The sequence below is a fragment of the Asparagus officinalis genome, chromosome 8, assembly GCF_001876935.1.
Source record: "Asparagus officinalis chromosome 8, Aspof.V1, whole genome shotgun sequence".
Taxonomy (NCBI): domain Eukaryota; kingdom Viridiplantae; phylum Streptophyta; class Magnoliopsida; order Asparagales; family Asparagaceae; genus Asparagus; species Asparagus officinalis.
In genome coordinates, this window is record NC_033801.1 from 23,438,844 (window position 1) to 23,461,114 (window position 22,271).

Consider the following 22,271-nt stretch of genomic DNA (forward strand, 5'->3'; position numbering starts at 1 on the left):
AGTAACGAAAATTTTCGGATGAACAGTAAAGTTTTTTTGGATGAACAGTAGCTTTTTGGAATTTTTTGGATTTTTCTTTGATTTTTTCTTCAATTTTTCCAATTCTGGATCTGTTTTGAAAATAAAAATCAAAGGTTTTTTTGGTTTGTCGGCGGTGGTTTCAATTTGAAACCCTAAGGGTTCATGCGTGAAAACGTAGCGAACATTAAGGAGATGGTTACCTCAAACGAACCTCGCGTTCGTTCAATTTGAACCAAACTTCGCGTTCAAACGAACTTCGCGTTCGTTATCAAGTGAGCCTCACGCTCAACGAACTTCGCGTTCGTTCTAAGGTGAACCTCGCGTTCAACTCAGGTGAGCGTCAAGCTCAATTTTAACGAACCTCGCGTTCGTTCTAAGGTGAACCTCGCGTTCAACTCAGGTGAGCGTCAAGCTCAATTTTAACGAACCTCGCGTTCGTTCTAAGGTGAACCTCGCGTTCAACTCAGGTGAGCGTCAAGCTCAATTTCAACGAACTTCGCGTTCGTTCTAAGGTGAACCTCGCGTTCAACTCAGGTGAGCGTCAAGCTCAATTTTTAAGAACCTCGCGTTCGTTCTAAGGTGAACCTCGCGTTCAACTCAGGTGAGCGTCAAGCTCAATTTTAACGAACCTCGCGTTCGTTCTAAGGTGAACCTCGCGTTCAACTCAGGTGAGCGTCAAGCTCAATTTCAACGAACTTCGCGTTCGTTATCAAGTGAGCCTCGCGCTCAACGAACTTCGCGTTCGTTCTAAGGTGAACCTCGCGTTCAACTCAGGTGAGCGTCAAGCTCAATTTTTAACGAACCTCGCGTTCGTGCTTCAGACGAACCTCGCGTTCGTGCTTCAGTCGAACCTCGCGTTCGTTCTTCAGTCGAACCTCGCGTTCGAACTTCAGTTGAACCTCGCGTTCATCCTTTTTTTTTAACGAACCTCGCATTCGTTCTCAAGATGAACATCACGTTCAAACGAACCTCGCGTTCGTTCTCAAACGAACCTCGCGTTCGTGCTTAAGTGAGTCTCGTACTCAATACAGTCGAACCTCGCGTTCGAAGTTAAGGGAACTTCGTGTTCATTATGGTTAAGCCTCGGCTTTTCATGGGTCCACTTTGGTATACTTAATTTATTCAATTAAGTTATGGGCCCTAATTAAGCTGTGAGACCCCAATTAAGTTTTTGGAAATTCAGTTGATTTAAATTTTTTAATTTAAATCTAATTCGGTTTTTAATCAATTATTTAATTCAAATATTATGACACTAAGGTATTAAGGTTGTCTCTCACTCCAATTGATTAATTGAAACAAGAAGTTGCCAAAGTAACCTCTCTTGTGTAGATTGTTCATGAGGAATGTGAGATGTTTGTGTGTATGCTTTCGTGTAAATATTTAATCGGCCCAAAGGAAGGTTAATATTTATTTAGACTGTATACACATCTGCGATGATAAGCGTGTGACAATTATAAGGTTTACATGTGAATAATGAATCGATCCAAAGATAGTTTCATTATTTGACATGAGTTATTGTCAATGTTTGATCATTGCAACAAGGTATCACTTACAAGTTAATATTACTGTCCAAAGACTTGATATTAATGTTGTGCCGGTATCTTGGATGGGGATTGTCATTATTTGAATTTTATTGATTATGGTTATTGATGTGAGCATTCTTTTGTTTTATTTCAGCTAATGCATCTGCTGCAACAATTTCTGCTAACATCAACTCAATTCCCATGCTAAATGGGACAAACTTCAAGGTTTGGAAAGAGAACATATTAATTGTTCTTGGCTGCATGGATCTTGACTATGCATTAAGAACTGAACAACCCCAACCTCTCAATGCGGATAGCACTCCTGATGCAAAGAAGGAGCATGAGAAGTGGGAGCGTTCAAATCGCATGAGTCTTATGATCATTAAGCGCGGCGTTCCGGAAGCCTTCAGGGGCATAGAATCCGAAGGGATTACTAAGGCTAAAGATTTCCTTGCCGAAATTGAGAAGCGTTTTGCGAAAAACGATAAGGTAGAAACAAGCACGCTTTTAGCTCGCTTGATTTCAATGAAGTATAAGGGCAAAGGAAATATCAGGGAGTACATTATGGAAATGTCTCATATTGCTTCAAAGCTTAAGGCACTTAAACTCGATCTTTGTGATGAGTTCTTAGTGCATCTGGTTCTGTTGTCTCTTCCTGCACAGTTTAATCAATTTAAGGCCAGTTATAACTGTCAAAAGGAGAAATGGACTCTAAATGAGCTCATTTCATACTGTGTGCAAGAAGAAGACAGGTTGAAGCAAGATAAGACAGAAAGTGCTCATTTGGCCTATGCCTCTAAGGATAAGGGCAAGAAAAGGAAGAATGATAAGGAAGCTGCATGCTAAGGGTCCGAGAAGAAACAACATAAGGATAATCAGGGTTGTTTCTTCTGTAAGAAGCCTGGACATGTAAAGAAGGACTGTACAAAATATCACGCCTGGCGTGATAATAAGGGTACGTTCCTTGCTTTGGTCTGTTCTGAGGTTAATTTAGCTTCAGTACCTAGAAACACTTGGTGGTTAGACTCTGGTGCTACTACTCACATAAGTGTTTCTATGCAGGGTTGCATGAGCTACCGAAAGCCAAGTGATGTTGAAAGACACATCTTTGTGGGCGACGGACAATCGGTAGATGTGGAAGCAATTGGGCACTTTAGGTTGTTGTTAGGAACTGGTTATTATTTGGATTTAAAAGATACTTTTGTAGTACCGTCTTTTAGACGGAATTTGGTTTCTGTTTCTGTATTGGACAAATCAGGTTATTCTTGTTCATTTGGAAACAGTCAATTCAGTCTATCTTTTAATTCAAATGTTGTGGGAACCGGTTACTTGAGTATTTATGACAACATATATTTGCTTGATACAATTACTTCTTACAATGAATCATTGCATGTGGAATCACGTGGTACTAAGCGTAAATTAAATAAGAAAAATTCGGCGACATTATGGCATAAGCGCTTAGGTCATATCTCAAAAGGTAGAATTGAGCGTCTTGTGTCTGATGGCATTTTGGATTCCCTTGATTTTTCGAACTTCGACGTATGTGTTGAATGTATCAAGGGAAAACAGACCAAAGTGAAAAGATTAGGTGCCAACAGATCTTCGGATGTCTTAGAATTGATACATACGGATATTTGTGGGCCATTCCCTACGGAATCCTGGAATGGTCAACAATATTTTATATCATTCATAGACGATTACTCACGTTATGGGCACCTATATCTTATTCATGAAAAATCTGAGTCTCTGGACATGTTCAAAGCCTATAAAGCTGAAGTTGAGAATCAACTCAACAGAAGAATTAAAACCGTCAGATCTGATCGTGGTGGTGAGTACTACGGTAGATATGATGGTTCAGGTGAACAACGTCCAGGACCATTTGCTAGATACCTAGAGGAATACGGTATCGTCCCACAGTACACCATGCCGGGTTCACCTAGCATGAATGGTGTAGCTGAAAGACGAAACAGGACTCTTAAGGATATGGTAAGAAGTATGATTGCTCATTCTTCTTTACCAGAGTCACTCTGGGGAGAAGCACTTAAGACAGCAGCTTACATTCTGAATAGAGTACCAAGTAAAGCAGTTGCTAAAACACCTTATGAGCTTTGGACTGGTCGAAAGCCCAGTTTAAAGCATTTACATATTTGGGGATGTCCAGCTGAGGCAAGGCCTTATAGGCCAAATGAAAAGAAATTGGACTCCAAAACAGTTAGCAGCTACTTTATTGGATACTCTGAACGCTCTAGGGGCTTTAAGTTTTATGATCCCACTATAAGGAACATTTTTGAGACGGGAACAGCAACATTCTTTGAGGATGTTGAGTTTGGGGGGAGAAATAAGGTTAGAGACATTAGTTTTGAGGAGGAATTGGCTTCAGATCCAATCCATACAGTTACTTTTGACAATATTCAGGTTCCTATACCTGTTGTTGCTCAAGAAGTAAATCCGGAACCTCAAGATGATAATGTTGAACAACTCCCTGTTCCAGAAGAACAAACTCAACAACCTCAAGAACCAGTGCCATTAAGGAGATCCACGAGAGAAAGGAGAAATGCTATTCCGGATGATTATATTGTATTTCTCCAAGAACATGAGGAAAGTAGTGGAATGTTAGAAGATGATCCAATCAACTTCTCTCAGGCCATGAAAAGTTCTAACTCTCAACAGTGGATTGATGCCATGAATGAAGAGTACAAGTCTATGCAAGACAATAAGGTTTGGGAACTTGTCCCATTACCAGAAGGTGCAAAACCAATTGGTTGTAAATGGATTTTTAAAACCAAGCGGGATGCAAACGGTAATGTGGAGAGGTATAAGGCACGTCTTGTGGCTAAAGGCTATACTCAAAAGGAAGGCATTGATTATACAGAGACTTTCTCTCCGGTTTCATCGAAAGACTCTTTCAGAATAATCATGGCACTTGTTGCTCATTATGATCTTGAGTTACATCAGATGGATGTTAAGACTGCATTTCTCAATGGAGACATTGATGAGATGATCTATATGGTGCAACCAGAAAACTTTGTGTCGGGAGACCCAAAGAATATGGTCTGCAAATTAAGGAAATCCATCTATGGACTCAAGCAAGCTCCTCGTCAATGGTATCATAAGTTTCAACAAATAGTTATCTCGTTCGGTTTTGAGATGAACATTGTTGATGACTGTGTATATCACAAGTTCAGTGGGAGTAAGTATATTTTTCTGGTTCTGTATGTGGATGACATCTTGCTTGCCACTAATGATATAGGCATGTTGCACGAAACCAAGAGATTTCTATCAAAGAATTTTGAGATGAAAGATCTTGGGGACGCCTCTTTTATATTAGGGATCCAGATACATCGAGATCGCTCTCGGGGTATTCTTGGATTATCACAAAAGAGCTATATCGATAAGGTACTTAAAAGGTTTGGCATGCAAGATTGCAGACCAGGTGACACCCCTGTTGCTAAAGGAGACAAGTTTAGTCTCAATCAGTGCCCTAAAGGTAACCTTGAAATTCAGGAAATGCAGAAGATTCCTTATGCTTCGGCTGTAGGAAGTCTAATGTATGCTCAGGTATGTACGCGTCCGGATATTGCGTACATTGTTGGGATGTTAGGCAGATACTTAAGCAACCCTGGTATGGATCATTGGATAGCAGTCAAAAGGGTTATGAGGTATCTTCAGAAAACAAAAGATTACATGCTCACATACAGAAAATCAGAGAAATTAGAGGTCATTGGGTATTCGGACTCTGATTTTGCTGGATGCCAAGATAGCAGGAAGTCTACATCAGGCTACATTTATATGTTAGCAGGAGGAGCTATATCATGGAAAAGTGTCAAACAAACACTAGTAGCTTCCTCCACTATGGCAGCAGAATTTGTAGCTTGCTATGAGGCATCCAATCAGGGAATATGGCTGCGAAATTTTGTCACGGGACTGCGCATTTTGGAAAATGTTGAAAGACCACTAAGGCTATATTGTGACAATAAATCTGCAGTAATGTATTCCAATAACAACAGGAGCTCAACTAAGTCAAAACATATTGACATTAAGTTCCTGGTTGTGAAAGAAAGGGTACAGAGTGGACAGATATCCATAGAGCACATTGGGACAAACTCCATGATAGCTGATCCTCTTACTAAGGGATTGCCACCTAAGGTCTTTCATGAGCATACTGCTCATATGGGTGTGGTATTATTTGAGGATATTATGTTTTAGTGGGAGTTTGTATTTGTGGTGCTTTATGTTTGGTTGTATTGTCTGATCAGAATAAAGTATTCAGTTAAGACACTCTGTTACATTATGTTTGGTTTTGACCTCACTAAGGAGGACCAGTTGAAAATAGACATGTACTGATCACATTGCATGTAATTTTCATGCTGCACATCCATGATTGATCTATGTCGTTTGATTGTATTGGTATATGTGACCATTGATGGGTCGAGTCACGATAAATGTGACGAAGGCCGCTTTGATCCTATATTGATATAGTCAATGGACGAGATTGTTCGGAAATACCATTTCAGTGATAGCAATTTTTGGAAGCAATTGGGCACTTTAGGTTGTTGTTAGGAACTGGTTATTATTTGGATTTAAAAGATACTTTTGTAGTACCGTCTTTTAGACGGAATTTGGTTTCTATTTCTGTATTGGACAAATCAGGTTATTCTTGTTCATTTGGAAACAGTCAATTCAGTCTATCTTTTAATTCAAATGTTGTGGGAACCGGTTACTTAAGCACTTATGACAACCTATATCTGCTCGATACAATTGCTTCTTATAATGAATCCTTGCATGTGGAATCACGTGGTACTAAGCGTAAATTAAATAAGGAAAATTCGGCGACATTATGGCATACGCGCTTAGGTCATATCTCAAAAGGTAGAATTGAGCGTCTTGTGTCTGATGGCATTTTGGATTCCCTTGATTTTTCGGACTTCAACGTATGTGTTGAATGTATCAAGGGAAAACAGACCAAAGTGAAGAGATTAGGTGCCAACAGATCTTCGGATGTCTTAGAATTGATACATACGGATATTTGTGGGCCATTCCCTACGGAATCCTGGAATGGTCAACAATATTTTATATCATTCATAGACGATTACTCACGTTATGGGCACCTATATCTTATTCATGAAAAATCTGAGTCTCTGGACATGTTCAAAGCCTATAAAGCTGAAGTTGAGAATCAACTCAACAGAAGAATTAAAACCGTCAGATCTGATCGTGGTGGTGAGTACTACAGTAGATATGATGGTTCAGGTGAACAACGTCCAGGACTATTTGTTAGATACCTAGAGGAATACAGTATCGTCCCATAGTACACCATGCCGGGTTCACCTAGCATGAATGGTGTAGCTGAAAGACGAAATAGGACTCTTAAGGATATGGTAAGAAGTATGATTGCTCATTCTTCGTTACCAGAGTCACTCTGGGGAGAAGCACTTAAGACAGCAGCTTACATTCTGAATAGAGTACCAAGTAAAGCAGTTGCTAAAACACCTTATGAGCTTTGGACTGGTCGAAAGCCCAGTTTAAAGCATTTACATATTTGGGGATGTCCAGCTGAGGCAAGGCCTTATAGGCCAAATGAAAAGAAATTGGACTCCAAAACAGTTAGCAGCTACTTTATTGGATACTCTGAACGCTCTAGGGGCTATAAGTTTTATGATCCCACTATAAGGAATATTTTTGAGACGGGAACAACAACATTCTTTGAGGATGTTGAGTTTGGGGGGAGAAATAAGGTTAGAGACATTAGTTTTGAGGAGGAATTGGCTTCAGATCCAATCCATACAGTTACTTTTGACAATATTCAGGTTCCTATACCTGTTGTTGCTCAAGAAGTAAATCCGGAACCTCAAGATGATAATGTTGAACAACTCCCTGTTCCAGAAGAACAAACTCAACAACCTCAAGAACCAGTGCCATTAAGGAGATCCACGAGAGAAAGGAGAAATGCTATTCCGGATGATTATATTGTATTTCTCCAAGAACATGAGGAAAGTAGTGGAATGTTAGAAGATGATCCAATCAACTTCTCTCAGGCCATGAAAAGTTCTAACTCTCAACAGTGGATTGATGCCATGAATGAAGAGTACAAGTCTATGCAAGACAATAAGGTTTGGGAACTTGTCCCATTACCAGAAGGTGCAAAACCAATTGGTTGTAAATGGATTTTTAAAACCAAGCGGGATGCAAATGGTAATGTGGAGAGGTATAAGGCACGTCTTGTGGCTAAAGGCTATACTCAAAAGGAAGGCATTGATTATACAGAGACTTTCTCTCCGGTTTCATCGAAAGACTCTTTCAGAATAATCATGGCACTTGTTGCTCATTATGATCTTGAGTTACATCAGATGGATGTTAAGACTGCATTTCTCAATGGAGACATTGATGAGATGATCTATATGGTGCAACCAGAAAACTTTGTGTCGGGAGACCCAAAGAATATGGTCTGCAAATTAAGGAAATCCATCTATGGACTCAAGCAAGCTCCTCGTCAATGGTATCATAAGTTTCAACAAATAGTTATCTCGTTCGGTTTTGAGATGAACATTGTTGATGACTGTGTATATCACAAGTTCAGTGGGAGTAAGTATATTTTTCTGGTTCTGTATGTGGATGACATCTTGCTTGCCACTAATGATATAGGCATGTTGCACGAAACCAAGAGATTTCTATCAAAGAATTTTGAGATGAAAGATCTTGGGGACGCCTCTTTTATATTAGGGATCCAGATACATCGAGATCGCTCTCGGGGTATTCTTGGATTATCACAAAAGAGCTATATCGATAAGGTACTTAAAAGGTTTGGCATGCAAGATTGCAGACCAGGTGACACCCCTGTTGCTAAAGGAGACAAGTTTAGTCTCAATCAGTGCCCTAAAGGTAACCTTGAAATTCAGGAAATGCAGAAGATTCCTTATGCTTCGGCTGTAGGAAGTCTAATGTATGCTCAGGTATGTACGCGTCCGGATATTGCGTACATTGTTGGGATGTTAGGCAGATACTTAAGCAACCCTGGTATGGATCATTGGATAGCAGTCAAAAGGGTTATGAGGTATCTTCAGAAAACAAAAGATTACATGCTCACATACAGAAAATCAGAGAAATTAGAGGTCATTGGGTATTCGGACTCTGATTTTGCTGGATGCCAAGATAGCAGGAAGTCTACATCAGGCTACATTTATATGTTAGCAGGAGGAGCTATATCATGGAAAAGTGTCAAACAAACACTAGTAGCTTCCTCCACTATGGCAGCAGAATTTGTAGCTTGCTATGAGGCATCCAATCAGGGAATATGGCTGCGAAATTTTGTCACGGGACTGCGCATTTTGGAAAATGTTGAAAGACCACTAAGGTTATATTGTGACAATAAATCTGCAGTAATGTATTCCAATAACAACAGGAGCTCAACTAAGTCAAAACATATTGACATTAAGTTCCTGGTTGTGAAAGAAAGGGTACAGAGTGGACAGATATCCATAGAGCACATTGGGACAAACTCCATGTTAGCTGATCCTCTTACTAAGGGATTGCCACCTAAGGTCTTTCATGAGCATACTGCTCATATGGGTGTGGTATTATTTGAGGATATTATGTTTTAGTGGGAGTTTGTAATTGTGGTGCTTTATGTTTGGTTGTATTGTCTGATCAGAATAAAGTATTCAGTTAAGACACTCTGTTACATTATATTTGGTTTTGACCTCACTAAGGAGGACCAGTTGAAAATAGACATGTACTGATCACATTGCATGTAATTTTCATGTTGCGCATCCATGATTGATCTATGTCGTTTGATTGTATTGATATATGTGACCATTGATGGGTCGAGTCACGATAAATGTGACGAAAGGCCGCTTTGATCCTATATTGATATAGTCAATGGACGAGATTGTTCGGAAATACCCTTTCAGTGATAGCATTTTTTGAGCTCATAAGGTTATACACAATTTAAGGAATCATATGGTGCCCAAGTGGGAGATTGTTGGATTTAATCTAATAAATCTATTTGTGGGCACATATGATTAATCAATGTGTATTGCTATCTTTCAGGATAACCCACTAAAGTGATCAATTAAGTTGGGTTAATGGGTATTTAAATATAATCATGGGGTTATATGTGCAGATACCAGGTTGTAATTGTAATTTATTGAGGGGCTAAATTACAAAAGTATAACATCTATAAATAAGGGGTTATGGTCCCTAACCTAGGGTTACATTCTCTAATTCTCTACACCCCCATCTAGCTAGAGAAATTCGGATTTAGAGAAACCCTAAGGTTAGAAGATCCAAAACCCATCTCAATATTCATCCATGGATTCAGGTATAAGCTTCCGCTCATTTATGATTCTTGTTAATCTCTTTGAATTAATCATGGCTATATGGTTTTAGATCTCAAGTTTTGATTTAGATCTAACAGACTAAAGTTCCCCAACATCATTTAGTCTATCCAACAGAGTTAAGATGTGATTATGAGTGTATTTGGGAGGGGTCTATTCCTCCTAAAGTGCTTCTATGGCTTGCTATAGTAGATAGATTCAATTCTAGGAGTAAATAAGCTCTTCAAGAAAGGGGTGCATATTAATAATATTTGTGTACTCTGTGAACAAGAGGAAGAAACCTGTACTCTTGTTTCTTTTGAAATGTGTTTTTGTTTCTTCTCTATGGGAAAACATTATATTCACATTTTAGACTTCTGTTGTTATGGAAAACTTAGGGATTTATGGTCTTGGTGTAGATTATCTAGACTTACTATAAATAAAAGATTATGTTGGGATATATACGTTGGAGTTCTGATTAGAGCTACATGGCGTGAATCTAATAATATTAGATTTTTTTCATAATAAGAAGTTACATGCTCTAGAGCTTTGGGAGGAAATTTAATTACTTTGCTTCATTTTGGAAACTTGATGTTTTCCAGCATGTTATGTGATTCTCTACGTTACAGGAGACGCAAGAATATGAAGAAGACTAGGGAGTGTTGCTGCTGAAGATCGACGAGCTGCTGTTGGAGCTGCACATATTGCTGATGCTTTGGGGATAACTACTGCTGCTGAAGGGAGCTTAGCTGAGGGGCAAGGCGATAGAGACAGAAGGAAGAAGTATGAAGAAGTTAATGCTTGGGGGTTTAAATCTGTTAGTAAGTGTTTTGTCGGGTTGTATATGTTTTACTGTGATACTTTTAACATCAACATTCTTTTGGTTGGAGATGGGATGGTGCTATTGTATCCAATTAGTTTAGACAATAAGGATCATGTTAGAACCATCTTTATAAAAGTGAAGTAATTTATACCATTGATTGAATAATTACAATTAACAATCTAACAACCTTATAGGGGTGTTCCGATAGAATTTTTAGCGGCTGGGGACACTTGTTGGGTCCCCATCTATATTATTAAAAGAAAACATTGATAGATTAATTCATTGCACTTGACTTCAAATTTACAGTAAGCCATAGGATATACCAACTCTAACTTGGTTCATGTTCGGACGTACTTAGTTCAGATTTATCAAATATACATCGAATATGCCTTTCGATAATGATAAATTTTAATTGGGCCATCTTAGAAGAAGAGCTAACAAGCCTCTAGTAGTGGATGGACTCGACAATTTAGACAGGAAGCGTAATTTTAGTTTAACCGAAGGATATGCCTCATTTGGTTGCCAAGTTTTCCAAAAAGCATCTTCATCAAAATTTAAGCATTTATGTAGATACATGGATAACATCCCTTAAGATATTTGGATACTACTCACAATCTAAGGAACCGTGCTTTAGATTCTGTGAGTATAAATAGAGTTGCCATATATTTGGAACTACTAGATTTAACCCTTTATGGTCTAAGACGAATTCTAAGTTCTATGCCAATTAAGTAGTTGGTTTATTAATTTGAGTTGAACATGCTACTATTAATTGTATACATGAGTATATATATAGATACTATCAACTCAAATTTAAAATTTAGACTTTGAAAATGAAATCTAAATCATTGGATGTAATCTATTACATGTGAGAGTATCTCGAAATAAAATTTCAAAGAATTTTCACATGTTCTGCCCATGCATCATAGTTGTCAAAATAAATATTTCAGAATTCTCATACTAATATTATATTATCATGAACTATAAACCAAATCCCTCCTTTATATATAATGAGAAATTGATCAACTAGTCTTAAAGGCACAAAAATATGCCACGCATACAAAAAAATAGACATGTGTCCAATGATTCTGTTAGATACTGACCTGTGTCACTTAATATCATTTTCACCTAAAAATCCTCATCAAATTAAATCTGCCCATAATTAGAAAATTCTAATATAATCAAAGCTCTAAAATATTATACTATCTTCACCTAAAAATCCTTATCAAAGTAAAACTAGTCATAATTAGAAAATTCTAATAATCAAATCCCTGATCATCTACATATGAAAAAAAATTTAGAGTAGAAAATTATCAGCGATCCACTTCAAAATCCTAAAATTACAGATTACAAACAACACCTTGAAGAGCCAAAAATTCTAGATGACCCTTTGAGATCCAAAAATTACAAACAACCTCTTGAAAATTTAGAAATTCCAAATAAGCCTATGAAAAATCAGAAAATGACAAACAACCAGTTAAGACAAAGGGTTTAAATATCAGATGTCATATTCATGTCAAACGGCTAAAATTTATGTTAGTAGTGAAAATCGGGGATATGTCGACATGAAAAATATATCTGATTGCCATATTGGATGGTGTGCATATGTGTAATATAAATATCATAAATAAAATCTAAATATACTTAATAAATTCTATTGTTTAAACATATAAAAAAAGTAAATAACTTATAATACTTAGAGTTGATGTTGAAGGAAAGAAGTGAGAAAAGAGGAGTCCATTGTTGATGAGAAAGGAAAGAGAAAATCACCGATATTAATATCAAAGGAATAGCTCAGAGAAGAGACCAATGAGACGTCGAAGGAGAGAGAGAAGATAAACGACGGAAATGACTTCAGTTTTTTTTTTCTATTTTTCCTAACTGATTGGGTTTTGTCTTTAGAAGCTGTACTAAGACAATCAAGAATTTAAACCCAAACTTGATTAGAGAAACATAACCAAAAAAAAAAAATCAATTTTTCAGATTGAAAAATCGACCGACATAGCTGACGTTCCCCAATATGTCCGCCCGACATCTCCGATATGTCCCTCGATATATCCAATATGAACCCTAAAAAAGTAATATGCATTGAAAAGCTCTATATCGTGTCAATCGGCCCCTAAATCTGACATGTCAGTTGATATGGCCAACATGTCGTTAGCCATTTAAAACACTGGTTAAGGCTCAAAAACATAAATAAACCCCTAAAAAATTAAAAAAAAATATAAATAGTTCCATAAAATCAAAAAGTCATAAACTACCCTTTTCAAAATTCAAAATTATAATAAATTGAAAGCACCCTAGGGGGGGGGGGGGGGGGGGGGGGTTAATGCTAATCTAATCCGATATTAATACTAATTAAAACTAATTAATAATATCCTAGCAATTATGATATACAACAAGATATATGAGCAATGATATGCAATATAAACAAGGGCGATATAAACATGTAACAACGACGATATAAAAATATACAAGAATAAATGTGCCAAAGCCAAACTCAAACACAAGAAAATGATCACGGAGTTCGGTCTTTCCGACCTACGTCTCCGTTCCCCACTCCCGGGGATAATCCACTAGACAACCGAGTTTTCGACGCTTACCCGAAAAACGTTTACACTTCACAATATCGATTTTTAACGCTCACCGATCAACGTTCACAATCACTCACAATGTAATCACACAACCTACAACCTCAAGTATTGGTCCTCACGTGTCGCCTCTCTCAAATGCTCGGCTTTACTACCTCTCCATATGCTTTACTACCGACGCCACTCCTCTTGGTATCAACCACGTCCTCACCACACACTCCTCTTGATGTACTTATGTATTACAAGGTGAATCTCACAATAAAGGCAAAAATATAAGTTTGTTCTCTACAATGGATTAGAACTTAATGTAGCTCACTCTCAATGATACACTCCCCACAACCCAAATATACTCAATGTGATAATACTAAAAGCTCAAGGGGTGTGTGTGTAATCAATGAGTAAATTAAATATAAACTCCAACTTAATGAAGATGATAATCAACAAATAATAAATATAAAGCTAGAATTGAGTTCAGAAATTCTTCTATGAAAAACAAGATGGAGAGATGGATTAAATTGAGGCACAAACAATAAAGATGATCTCCTCCACTTGTGAAACTTTCTTTATAAAACAAATCTTGAAAAACACACTTAACAAAACTTAAACACCCTTTTAAACTTGTTTAAAACTCTTCTTGATTACCCTCAGAAGTTAGAAGGTATGGGATATATATAGGATCATAGAAAAAGCCCAAAAACCAAGAGAAAACCAAGGAAAAGACAAAAAACGGAAACCTAAAAAACTGGAAAACTAGCCGTTGGAAAGCCGTCGGTCGACTGATGAGCTGACCGTTACAAGCAGCTCACAGCTCATCGGTCGATTGAAGATCTAATCAGTCGACTGATGACCTCATCAGTCGATTGATAATTTATCAGTCATAAAAAAAACTTTTGGTAATTTGAGCCGAGTTCATCAGTCGACTGATACAATCCATCAGTTGACTGATAACAAGTTATCAGCCAGAAGCAAACAGTAAATCTGATTTTCAAACCTCTTTTAAAAATAGCAAATAAATTCTAAAAAATATAAAATTTTGAAAAATGTTTATAAACATGATAATGAATACGTTACAAAAAAATTTTGGAATTGCATTTCCCATAAGTAAAAACTCTTCATTTTGTAAAATAGTCCAAAAACATGAAAACTAAACAACACATGTTTTTGACATTTTGACTTAAACAAACTCTTGAAACATTTTAAATGGATTTATAAACTTAAGAAAAGATATAAAATGGTATAAACAAGTCTTAAACCCGTAAACACATAATTTTACAAATAAATGTCTTTAATCCATAAATAAAATCATGTTTATTTGCATGTATAGATATGAAACAAATACGTGTATATATATATATATATACCAAAATGTGAGTTAGAAAACATGAAACAATCACATTCAAAAAGGCCAAGAGAACACATAAAGATATATCATTATGAAAGAGGTGTCTCAAAACAACGGTTTAAAAACAAAACATAATCAAAAAGCAATTTATGAAATCAAGAGAATGAAAAACATGAGAACCATGAAAAAATATTTTTAAATGAAAATGAATCATGAGAACCATGATAATCATGTCACTCATAAGAATCCAAATGAAAAACAAATCACTCGTATGAAATCATAAATCAAATAAAATCCCATAAAAACAAATCAATATCAATTTTCGAATAAAAAGGCTAGAGAGGCAATAATATCAAGCTCTTTAGCTTGTTTCAACCTATATAAAGATTTTAGTACCCGATAAACATGATTTGGGAAATAAACACCTAATAAATCCGGGGGTTTCTCAAATACAAACCTCTCATGACAATCAAAGCCAAAAGAATGAAAATAAAATTATTTACTTAAAAAATTTAAAAACATGTTTTTCAAAACCAAGAAGTGGAAAAAAATGCTAAGAATCTTGGTTTAAAATCAAAAATGTTTTGGATCTTGGTGCCGAAAGATTTAGGAATATGATCCCTATCATTTAAGCTCAAAGCCCTAGGGTTATGAACCCATTTGGACGCATTTACTACACTAACACAGTCAAAATAATATTCATTCGAATGACTCTTTCGATTGCAATTCGTGCGATAAAAGAGTGAAACGGTTTGTGTTGACCTAGTAGGTTTGCACGTGAATCATTTGCAAATAAAGATTGTCTTTTAAATTTATTTTAATAATGAGAAACATCATCAAACAAAGGTGGTCTATTTGAAAAATTTGACAAGTTTGAACATTTTCTCAAATAAAAATAAAACTTTGCCAAATGGTCAAATCTACCATAAAAATCATATTCAAACACATGTGGTCTTTTAGAAGCATTTGGAAAAAGTGAATTCTTTTTCAAATCAAAGCAATACTTGGCCAAATGACCAAAACGACTACAATAATCACATTTAAACACATTAGTATGCTTATGATGAACTTTATGAGTATGTGCATGTGTGTATGATGAAGAAGCCTTATGAGATGTACAAGAAATATTAGTCTTAGAGGATTTGTGTGCATCATAGCAAAATTTAACAATATGGCCTTTTCGACCACAAATAGAACACTTATAAACTTTGCTATACATATATGCATAGTGAGTGCTTGGTTTTGAAGAGTTAACACGAGACTTTGCACATAGGTCCATAAGCTTATTATGATTAACAATGTATATTTTAAGGGTTGAATCTAAAGTAGATATACGATCCTTAACATGATTCAACTCATCATTTTGCACAAATGCATTGTTATTAGGAGTAGAATATATATAAGTGTTAGCAAAAGAACTAACTTCATTTTTCATGTTCTCTACTTCTAATATGACATTATTTTTATCATGATTTAAGCTAGTCATAGATGTGGTTAATTTTTTATTTTCCAAACTTAATTTCTCATTGTTTTCTTTTAATATTACATTCTCTTTAGCAATGACATCAAGTTTGGAAGCTAGCGACTCATGATAGGATTTCAAGTTAATATGCTTATTTTTTAAGTCAATAAAATTTTTATGCAACTTAGTGTAGACATGCATTAACCTATCATATGCACATGCGAGTTCGCTAATGGATAATTCACTTTCGGAATCCGAATCGCATATCACACTAGGGCTATCGTCTAGTGGCCGTGTGCATGATGATGATGCTCCACTTTTACTTGAAGTCGATTCCATCATAACGCGTTGAATCTCATCCAAGTCTCCTTGATGTGCTTCAAAAAGTTTTCATATCGTGTAAGCACTATTAAAATAAGCAAGTTCGTTACAAATATATGGTTCAAAAGCATTAAGCAAGAATTCTAACACTAACTTATTCATTGTAAACAACTTTTTATCATAATTTCTCCACTTGGATTTCTCCAATGTGGGCACAATATAAGCACTATCAATAACTTCCCACAAATCGATATTTTTAGATCTAACAAATATTTTAAATCTAAAACACCATTGAGCATAAGAGTAATTAATGAATTTTGGAGCAACATTAATATCATAGCCTAAACAAGGTGCACCATTCATGTCCATAACTATATTATGCAAGCAAGATAAAATGTAATCAAAACTAAATTAGCAAAATATAAAAACTTGGATCTTTAACTTAAGATGATTAAACCTTAAATCAAAGAGCTCCAAGCTCTGATACAAATTAAAATCACCCTAGGGGGGAGGGTGAATAGGGTTAATGCTAATTTAATCTGATTTAATGTTAATTAAAACTTATTAACAAATTATCCTAGCAAATAAGATATACAAGGGGGGGGGTGAATAGAGTGAATGCTAATCTAATTTGATATTAATGCTAATTAAAACTAATTAATAATATCCTAGCAATTATGATATACAACAAGATATATGAGCAAGGATATGCAATATAAACAAGGGTGATATAAACATGCAACAGTGGCGATATGAAAATATACAAGAATAAATGCGACAAAGCCAAACTCAAACACAAGAAAATGATCACGGAGTTCGGCCCTTCCGACCTACGTCTCCGCTCCCAATTCCCGGGGAGAATCCACTACACAACCGGGTTTTTTACGCTCACCCGAAAAACGTTTACATCTCATAATATCGGCTTTCAACGCTCACCGGTCAATGTTCACAATCACTCATAATGTAATCACATAACCTACAACCTCAAGTGTTGGTCCTCACGTGTCGCCTCGCTTAAATGCTCGGCTTTACTACCTCTCCCTAGGCTTTACTACCGACGCCACTCCTCTTGGTATCGACCATGTCCTCACCACACACTCCTCTTGGTGTACTTGTGTATTACAAGGTGAATCTCACAATAAAGGCTCAAATATAAGTTTGTTCTCTACAATGGATGAGAAGTCAATGTAGCTCACTCTCAATGATACACTCCCCACAACCCAAATATACTCAATGTGATAATACTAAAAGCTCAAGGGGTGTGTGTGTGTAATCAATGAGTAAATCAAATATAAACTCAATATAAACTCCAGCTTAATGAAGATGATAATCAACAAATAATAAATACAAAGCTAGAATTGAGTTTAGAAATTCTTCTCTGAAAAACAAGATGGAGAGATGAATTAAATTGAGGCTCAAACAATAAATATGATCTCCTCCACTTGTAAAACTTTCTTCATAAAACAAATCTTAAAAAACACACTTAAACAAAACTTAAACACCCTTTTAAATTTGTTTAAAACTCTTCTTGATTACCTTCAGAAGTTAGAAGGTATGGGGTATATATAGGATCATAGAACAAGCCCCAAAACTAAGAGAAAACCAAGGAAAAGATAAAAAAATGAAAACCTGAAAATCTAGAAAACTAGCCGTTAGAAAGACATCGATCGACTGATGAGCAGTATCAGACGACTGATGAGCTGACCGTTACAGGCAGCTCACAGCTCATTGGTTGACTGAAGATCTCATTAGTCGACTGATGACCTCATCAGTCGACTGATAATTTATCAGTCATAAAAACAAAAACTTTTAGCAATTTCAGGCAAGTTCATCAGTCGACTTATAACAAGTTATCAGCCAGAAACAAACAATATATCTGATTTTTAAACCTCTTTTAAAAATAGCAAATAAATTCTGAAAAATGTAAAACTTTGAAAAATGTTTATAAATATGATAATGAACCTGTTACAGAAAGAATTTTTGGAATTGCACTTCCCAAAAGTAAAAACTCTTCATTTTACAAAATCGTCCAAAAACATGAAAACTAAACAACACATGTTTTTGACATTTTGACTTAAACAAACTCTTGAAATATTTTGAATGGATTTATAGACTTAAAAAAGATATAAAATGATATAAAAAAGTCTTAAATCCGTAAACACATAATTTTGCAAATAAACGTCTTTAATTCATAAATGAAATCATGTTTATTTGCATGTATAGATATGAAACAAATACCGTGTATATATATATAGCTATATCCATTTGTTTCATATATATATATGGCTAAACATATTGCTAAACAAAATCGATAAATATGAAACATGTATATATGTAAACAAGTATATACGTTTCATATTTATAAAAACGTGAAAACTATAAAACCAAAAACGATGTGTGTGTGTGTGTGTAATATGATTGAGCTTAAAGTATCAACACACAAGGTATACACTTAAACTAATATACCCAATTTTGATAGATCTTCAATGAGCTTGTATTGGTTTACGGATGAAGCTTGATCTTGAATATAACTTGATGTGCAATGGCTTCATACCGATATTTTCGCCAACCTCTATTTGATATGATCGTTATGATGCAATTCCATCTAACCTCCAACTACGATATTTGTGTAGATTACCTAACCAAACAAATGTAAGCACTTGACGCACAATGTTAGGAATTATTTGTAATCATCAAAACAAGATTAGGGAGTAGGCTCATAAATATGAGACCTAACAAGGCTAACAGAAATACCTAGAAAATACAAAAATTATAAAAAATTCTCTAAAAAGTTCAAAAAGAACAAGTAGCTCCCTAAAAATTTACAAATAACTCTTGAAATTTTTAAAACCAACCCCTTAATGTTTTTGAAAATTACAAATATCTCCTTAAAAATTTCACAAATATTCCCTTGAAAATTTACAACTAGCATCATGAAAGTTGCAGAAATAACAAGCACCTTGCTGAAAATTTTGAAATATTACGAACAACTTCCTAAAGTTTTTTTCATAAATTACCCCTTGAAAGGCTTAAGCAAAGGCCATGCAAGCCGGAAGTATTATAAAAAGAACATCAAAAGCTCTAATCGTTCTCTCATTTTATATAACAGTTCAATCACAGTCATCAATCCCTCTTTTTTCCCTTGACAATCAAACATAAGCCATTCATAACATCATCAAGAAGAGAAATTTGACGAACCCCCCCCTCCCCTCTCCTCAAACACTTTGAGCTTTCTCATCTTTCTCCCTTACATCCTTCAACTCTTCCTCCAAAAGCTCCACTCTCTTACCAAACAACCCATCCATCTCCTCCAACCTCCTCCCCCTCGTCTCCGGCAAATACACATAAAAGAACACCCATCCCGCCGTCGCAATCCCCGCGTACAGAAAAAAGCTCCCGGAGATTGTAATCGCCTTATACAGCGATAGAAACGTCATGGTAATAACCCCACTCATCACTCTGTTCGTCGCAGTCCCCAGACTGCATCCCTGGGCTCTAAGCCTTATCGGAAATATCTCCGAGCTGTAAACCCAAGCAATCGGCCCGAGCCCAATCGAAAAGGACCCAACAAACGTTAACACCGTCGTGATACAAACAACAACGGCCCATTTTATGTTATGCTCGATCATCAATAGTCCTGAGGCTAGCACTAGTAGAGAGACGATCATGCCGCCGGCACTGGATAAGAGTAGAGGTCGTCGGCCGACTCGGTCGAGCAAGAAAGTTGCGACTAGAATCGACGCGGTTTTGGTGAATCCGACAGCGACGGTAGCTCCTAGAAGTTCATTCTTCGTTTTCAGTCCGGCTTTTTCGAAAATGCGGGGGCTGTACAAGACTACTGAGTCGATGCCGGACGCCTGCTGGAAGAACTGCAGGCCGATGGCGGCGATCAGCACGCGCCGCACGTGCGGGGTCGGGCGGATCAGCAGCTCTTTCCATACTCCCTGCCCCTCGGTTTTTTCCTGACACGTGCGCGGTTGTCACCGGCTCTTCTTTGGATCTCGTTGAGCTGAGCTCAGCCTCTCGCGAATCGGACTTTTCTCAAGGACAGTTCTGGCCCTCGTCCGAGCCTGCCCTGCATGACTTAGCCATCTCGGTGACTCCGCATGGCCATCACGCCGGCGGCGAGCGGAACACCGGCCGGGACTGCTCCTGCCAGAAACATCATCCGCCAGCTTTAGGTTCCGGAAGCTTCGCGAAGGCGAAGTTCGAAACATATCGAGCAGCACCCCCGGCATTGATGAAGACCTCCGGGAATGAGGGTTAGGAAGCCTCGGAGGAGGCGGGGGCCACCTCGGCGGTTGTTAGACGGGGCGATCATGAGGGCGTAACCGACGCCGATGCCGGCGACGAAGCCGGCCGACCATGAGGATGGCGTAGTTGTGGGGCGAGCGCCCCATGGAAAGAGCGCCTGCGAAGAAGATGGCGGCGGCGAGGACGATGTGTGTAGCGTCTGCCGATCCAGTCGGAGGCTGCGGCCAGCGGCGACAGCCAGCGATTGAGGCAGCAAGAGTCTCCGTTGCATGATACCCGCGAGGATTTCGATCTGGGTGTCGGAGATGTGGAGGTCGTCTTTGATGAAGATGGAGGCTCCGCTCATCACTGCGACGTCTGAGGAGGAGGAGGAGAAATTAAAAGGGTGTTTAGGTTAATTAGGGATTAGTTATTTGATCAGTGAGATGATAATTAGATACAGTGATGACGGTTAATTACCATAGCCTAAGAGGATTGAGGTCATGGAAGCAAGCATGGCACAAGCAAAGGCATACTTGTTTCTTTTCTTTAGGGGTTTTTCCTCGACCATTTTTTGCTTTCTTTTGTTGAAGAGTTGACCGAAAGGATAGGAGAGTAGCAGAGTTGAGTGAGGAACAGAAGAGACTTTGAAGAGGGGAGGGAGGGGAGCTTAGGAGCTTAAATAAATGAAGGGGGACTTCATGATTGGTGAGAAAATAATGAAGAGTGCTTTTTTTTTTGCCGTCATATTTTATTTCGTTTCTTGGGTATTAGTGATCCCTTGATCTTTAATATTTTGTGCATGAAAAATATTTAATATTTAGAATATAGTTTCTCAAATCATTGACGTTGTATCTTGAGGATTATGGAGCTTAGTGAACTCCTGAGAGCAGACCACGTTTCATAATAATTAATTGGCCGAGTCCTATAATCTGAAAGCCTGATCTGGGTGAGAGCACCGTTAATTTATCCAGCAGTCCGAATCCGAGGCAAATGTCATCCTTAATCTGAGACTTGATAAATGAATTCAAGTCCGAGACGAAAGACATCTTCTACCAGGACTTCTCGAACAACGACAACTTATCAGCTTCACCATCCAATCATCATTGCATTAAATGCATGATCAGAGTTAATATGACTCTTCCGACTGAAATCATAATGACTTCTTTGACGATGTCAGCTCATTCAACCAACCACCGACACATGTAAAGTGCAGTAGGATCGACTGATTGCACCGACCTGGTCAAATTACCAGTATACTCCCCACAGATTCTCTATAAATAATGGACAAACCCCACTATACCAAGTTACATTGGATAATGCCCTAAAACTAGATTCTGCACTCTACAAACTTGCTTAATCTACCGCTAACTTGAACGTTGGAGGGCACGCTAGAGAGACCATCTCTGGCCCTCTAACTGTTGTTACTTGTGCATGAATCAGTTTCGTCTTAATTAATCAGTCATTAGAGAAGATCAAGGAACCCTAAACTTCGCTAAATATCCACACACATATATAATCAACTTCCTGACACGAACAATTGAGATTGCAATTAGATCCCTCAATGCATATCTTTTTCTATTCTACTTTGAATAGAGTGATTAATTTGAAACGACTTATGAGAACTCGGGGATCTAATAATATTC

General features: G+C 37.3%; 1 pseudogene; it reads right to left on the reverse strand.

Moving 5' to 3' along the window:
- LOC109820538 lies at window positions 19,370-21,344 on the reverse strand (annotated as a pseudogene).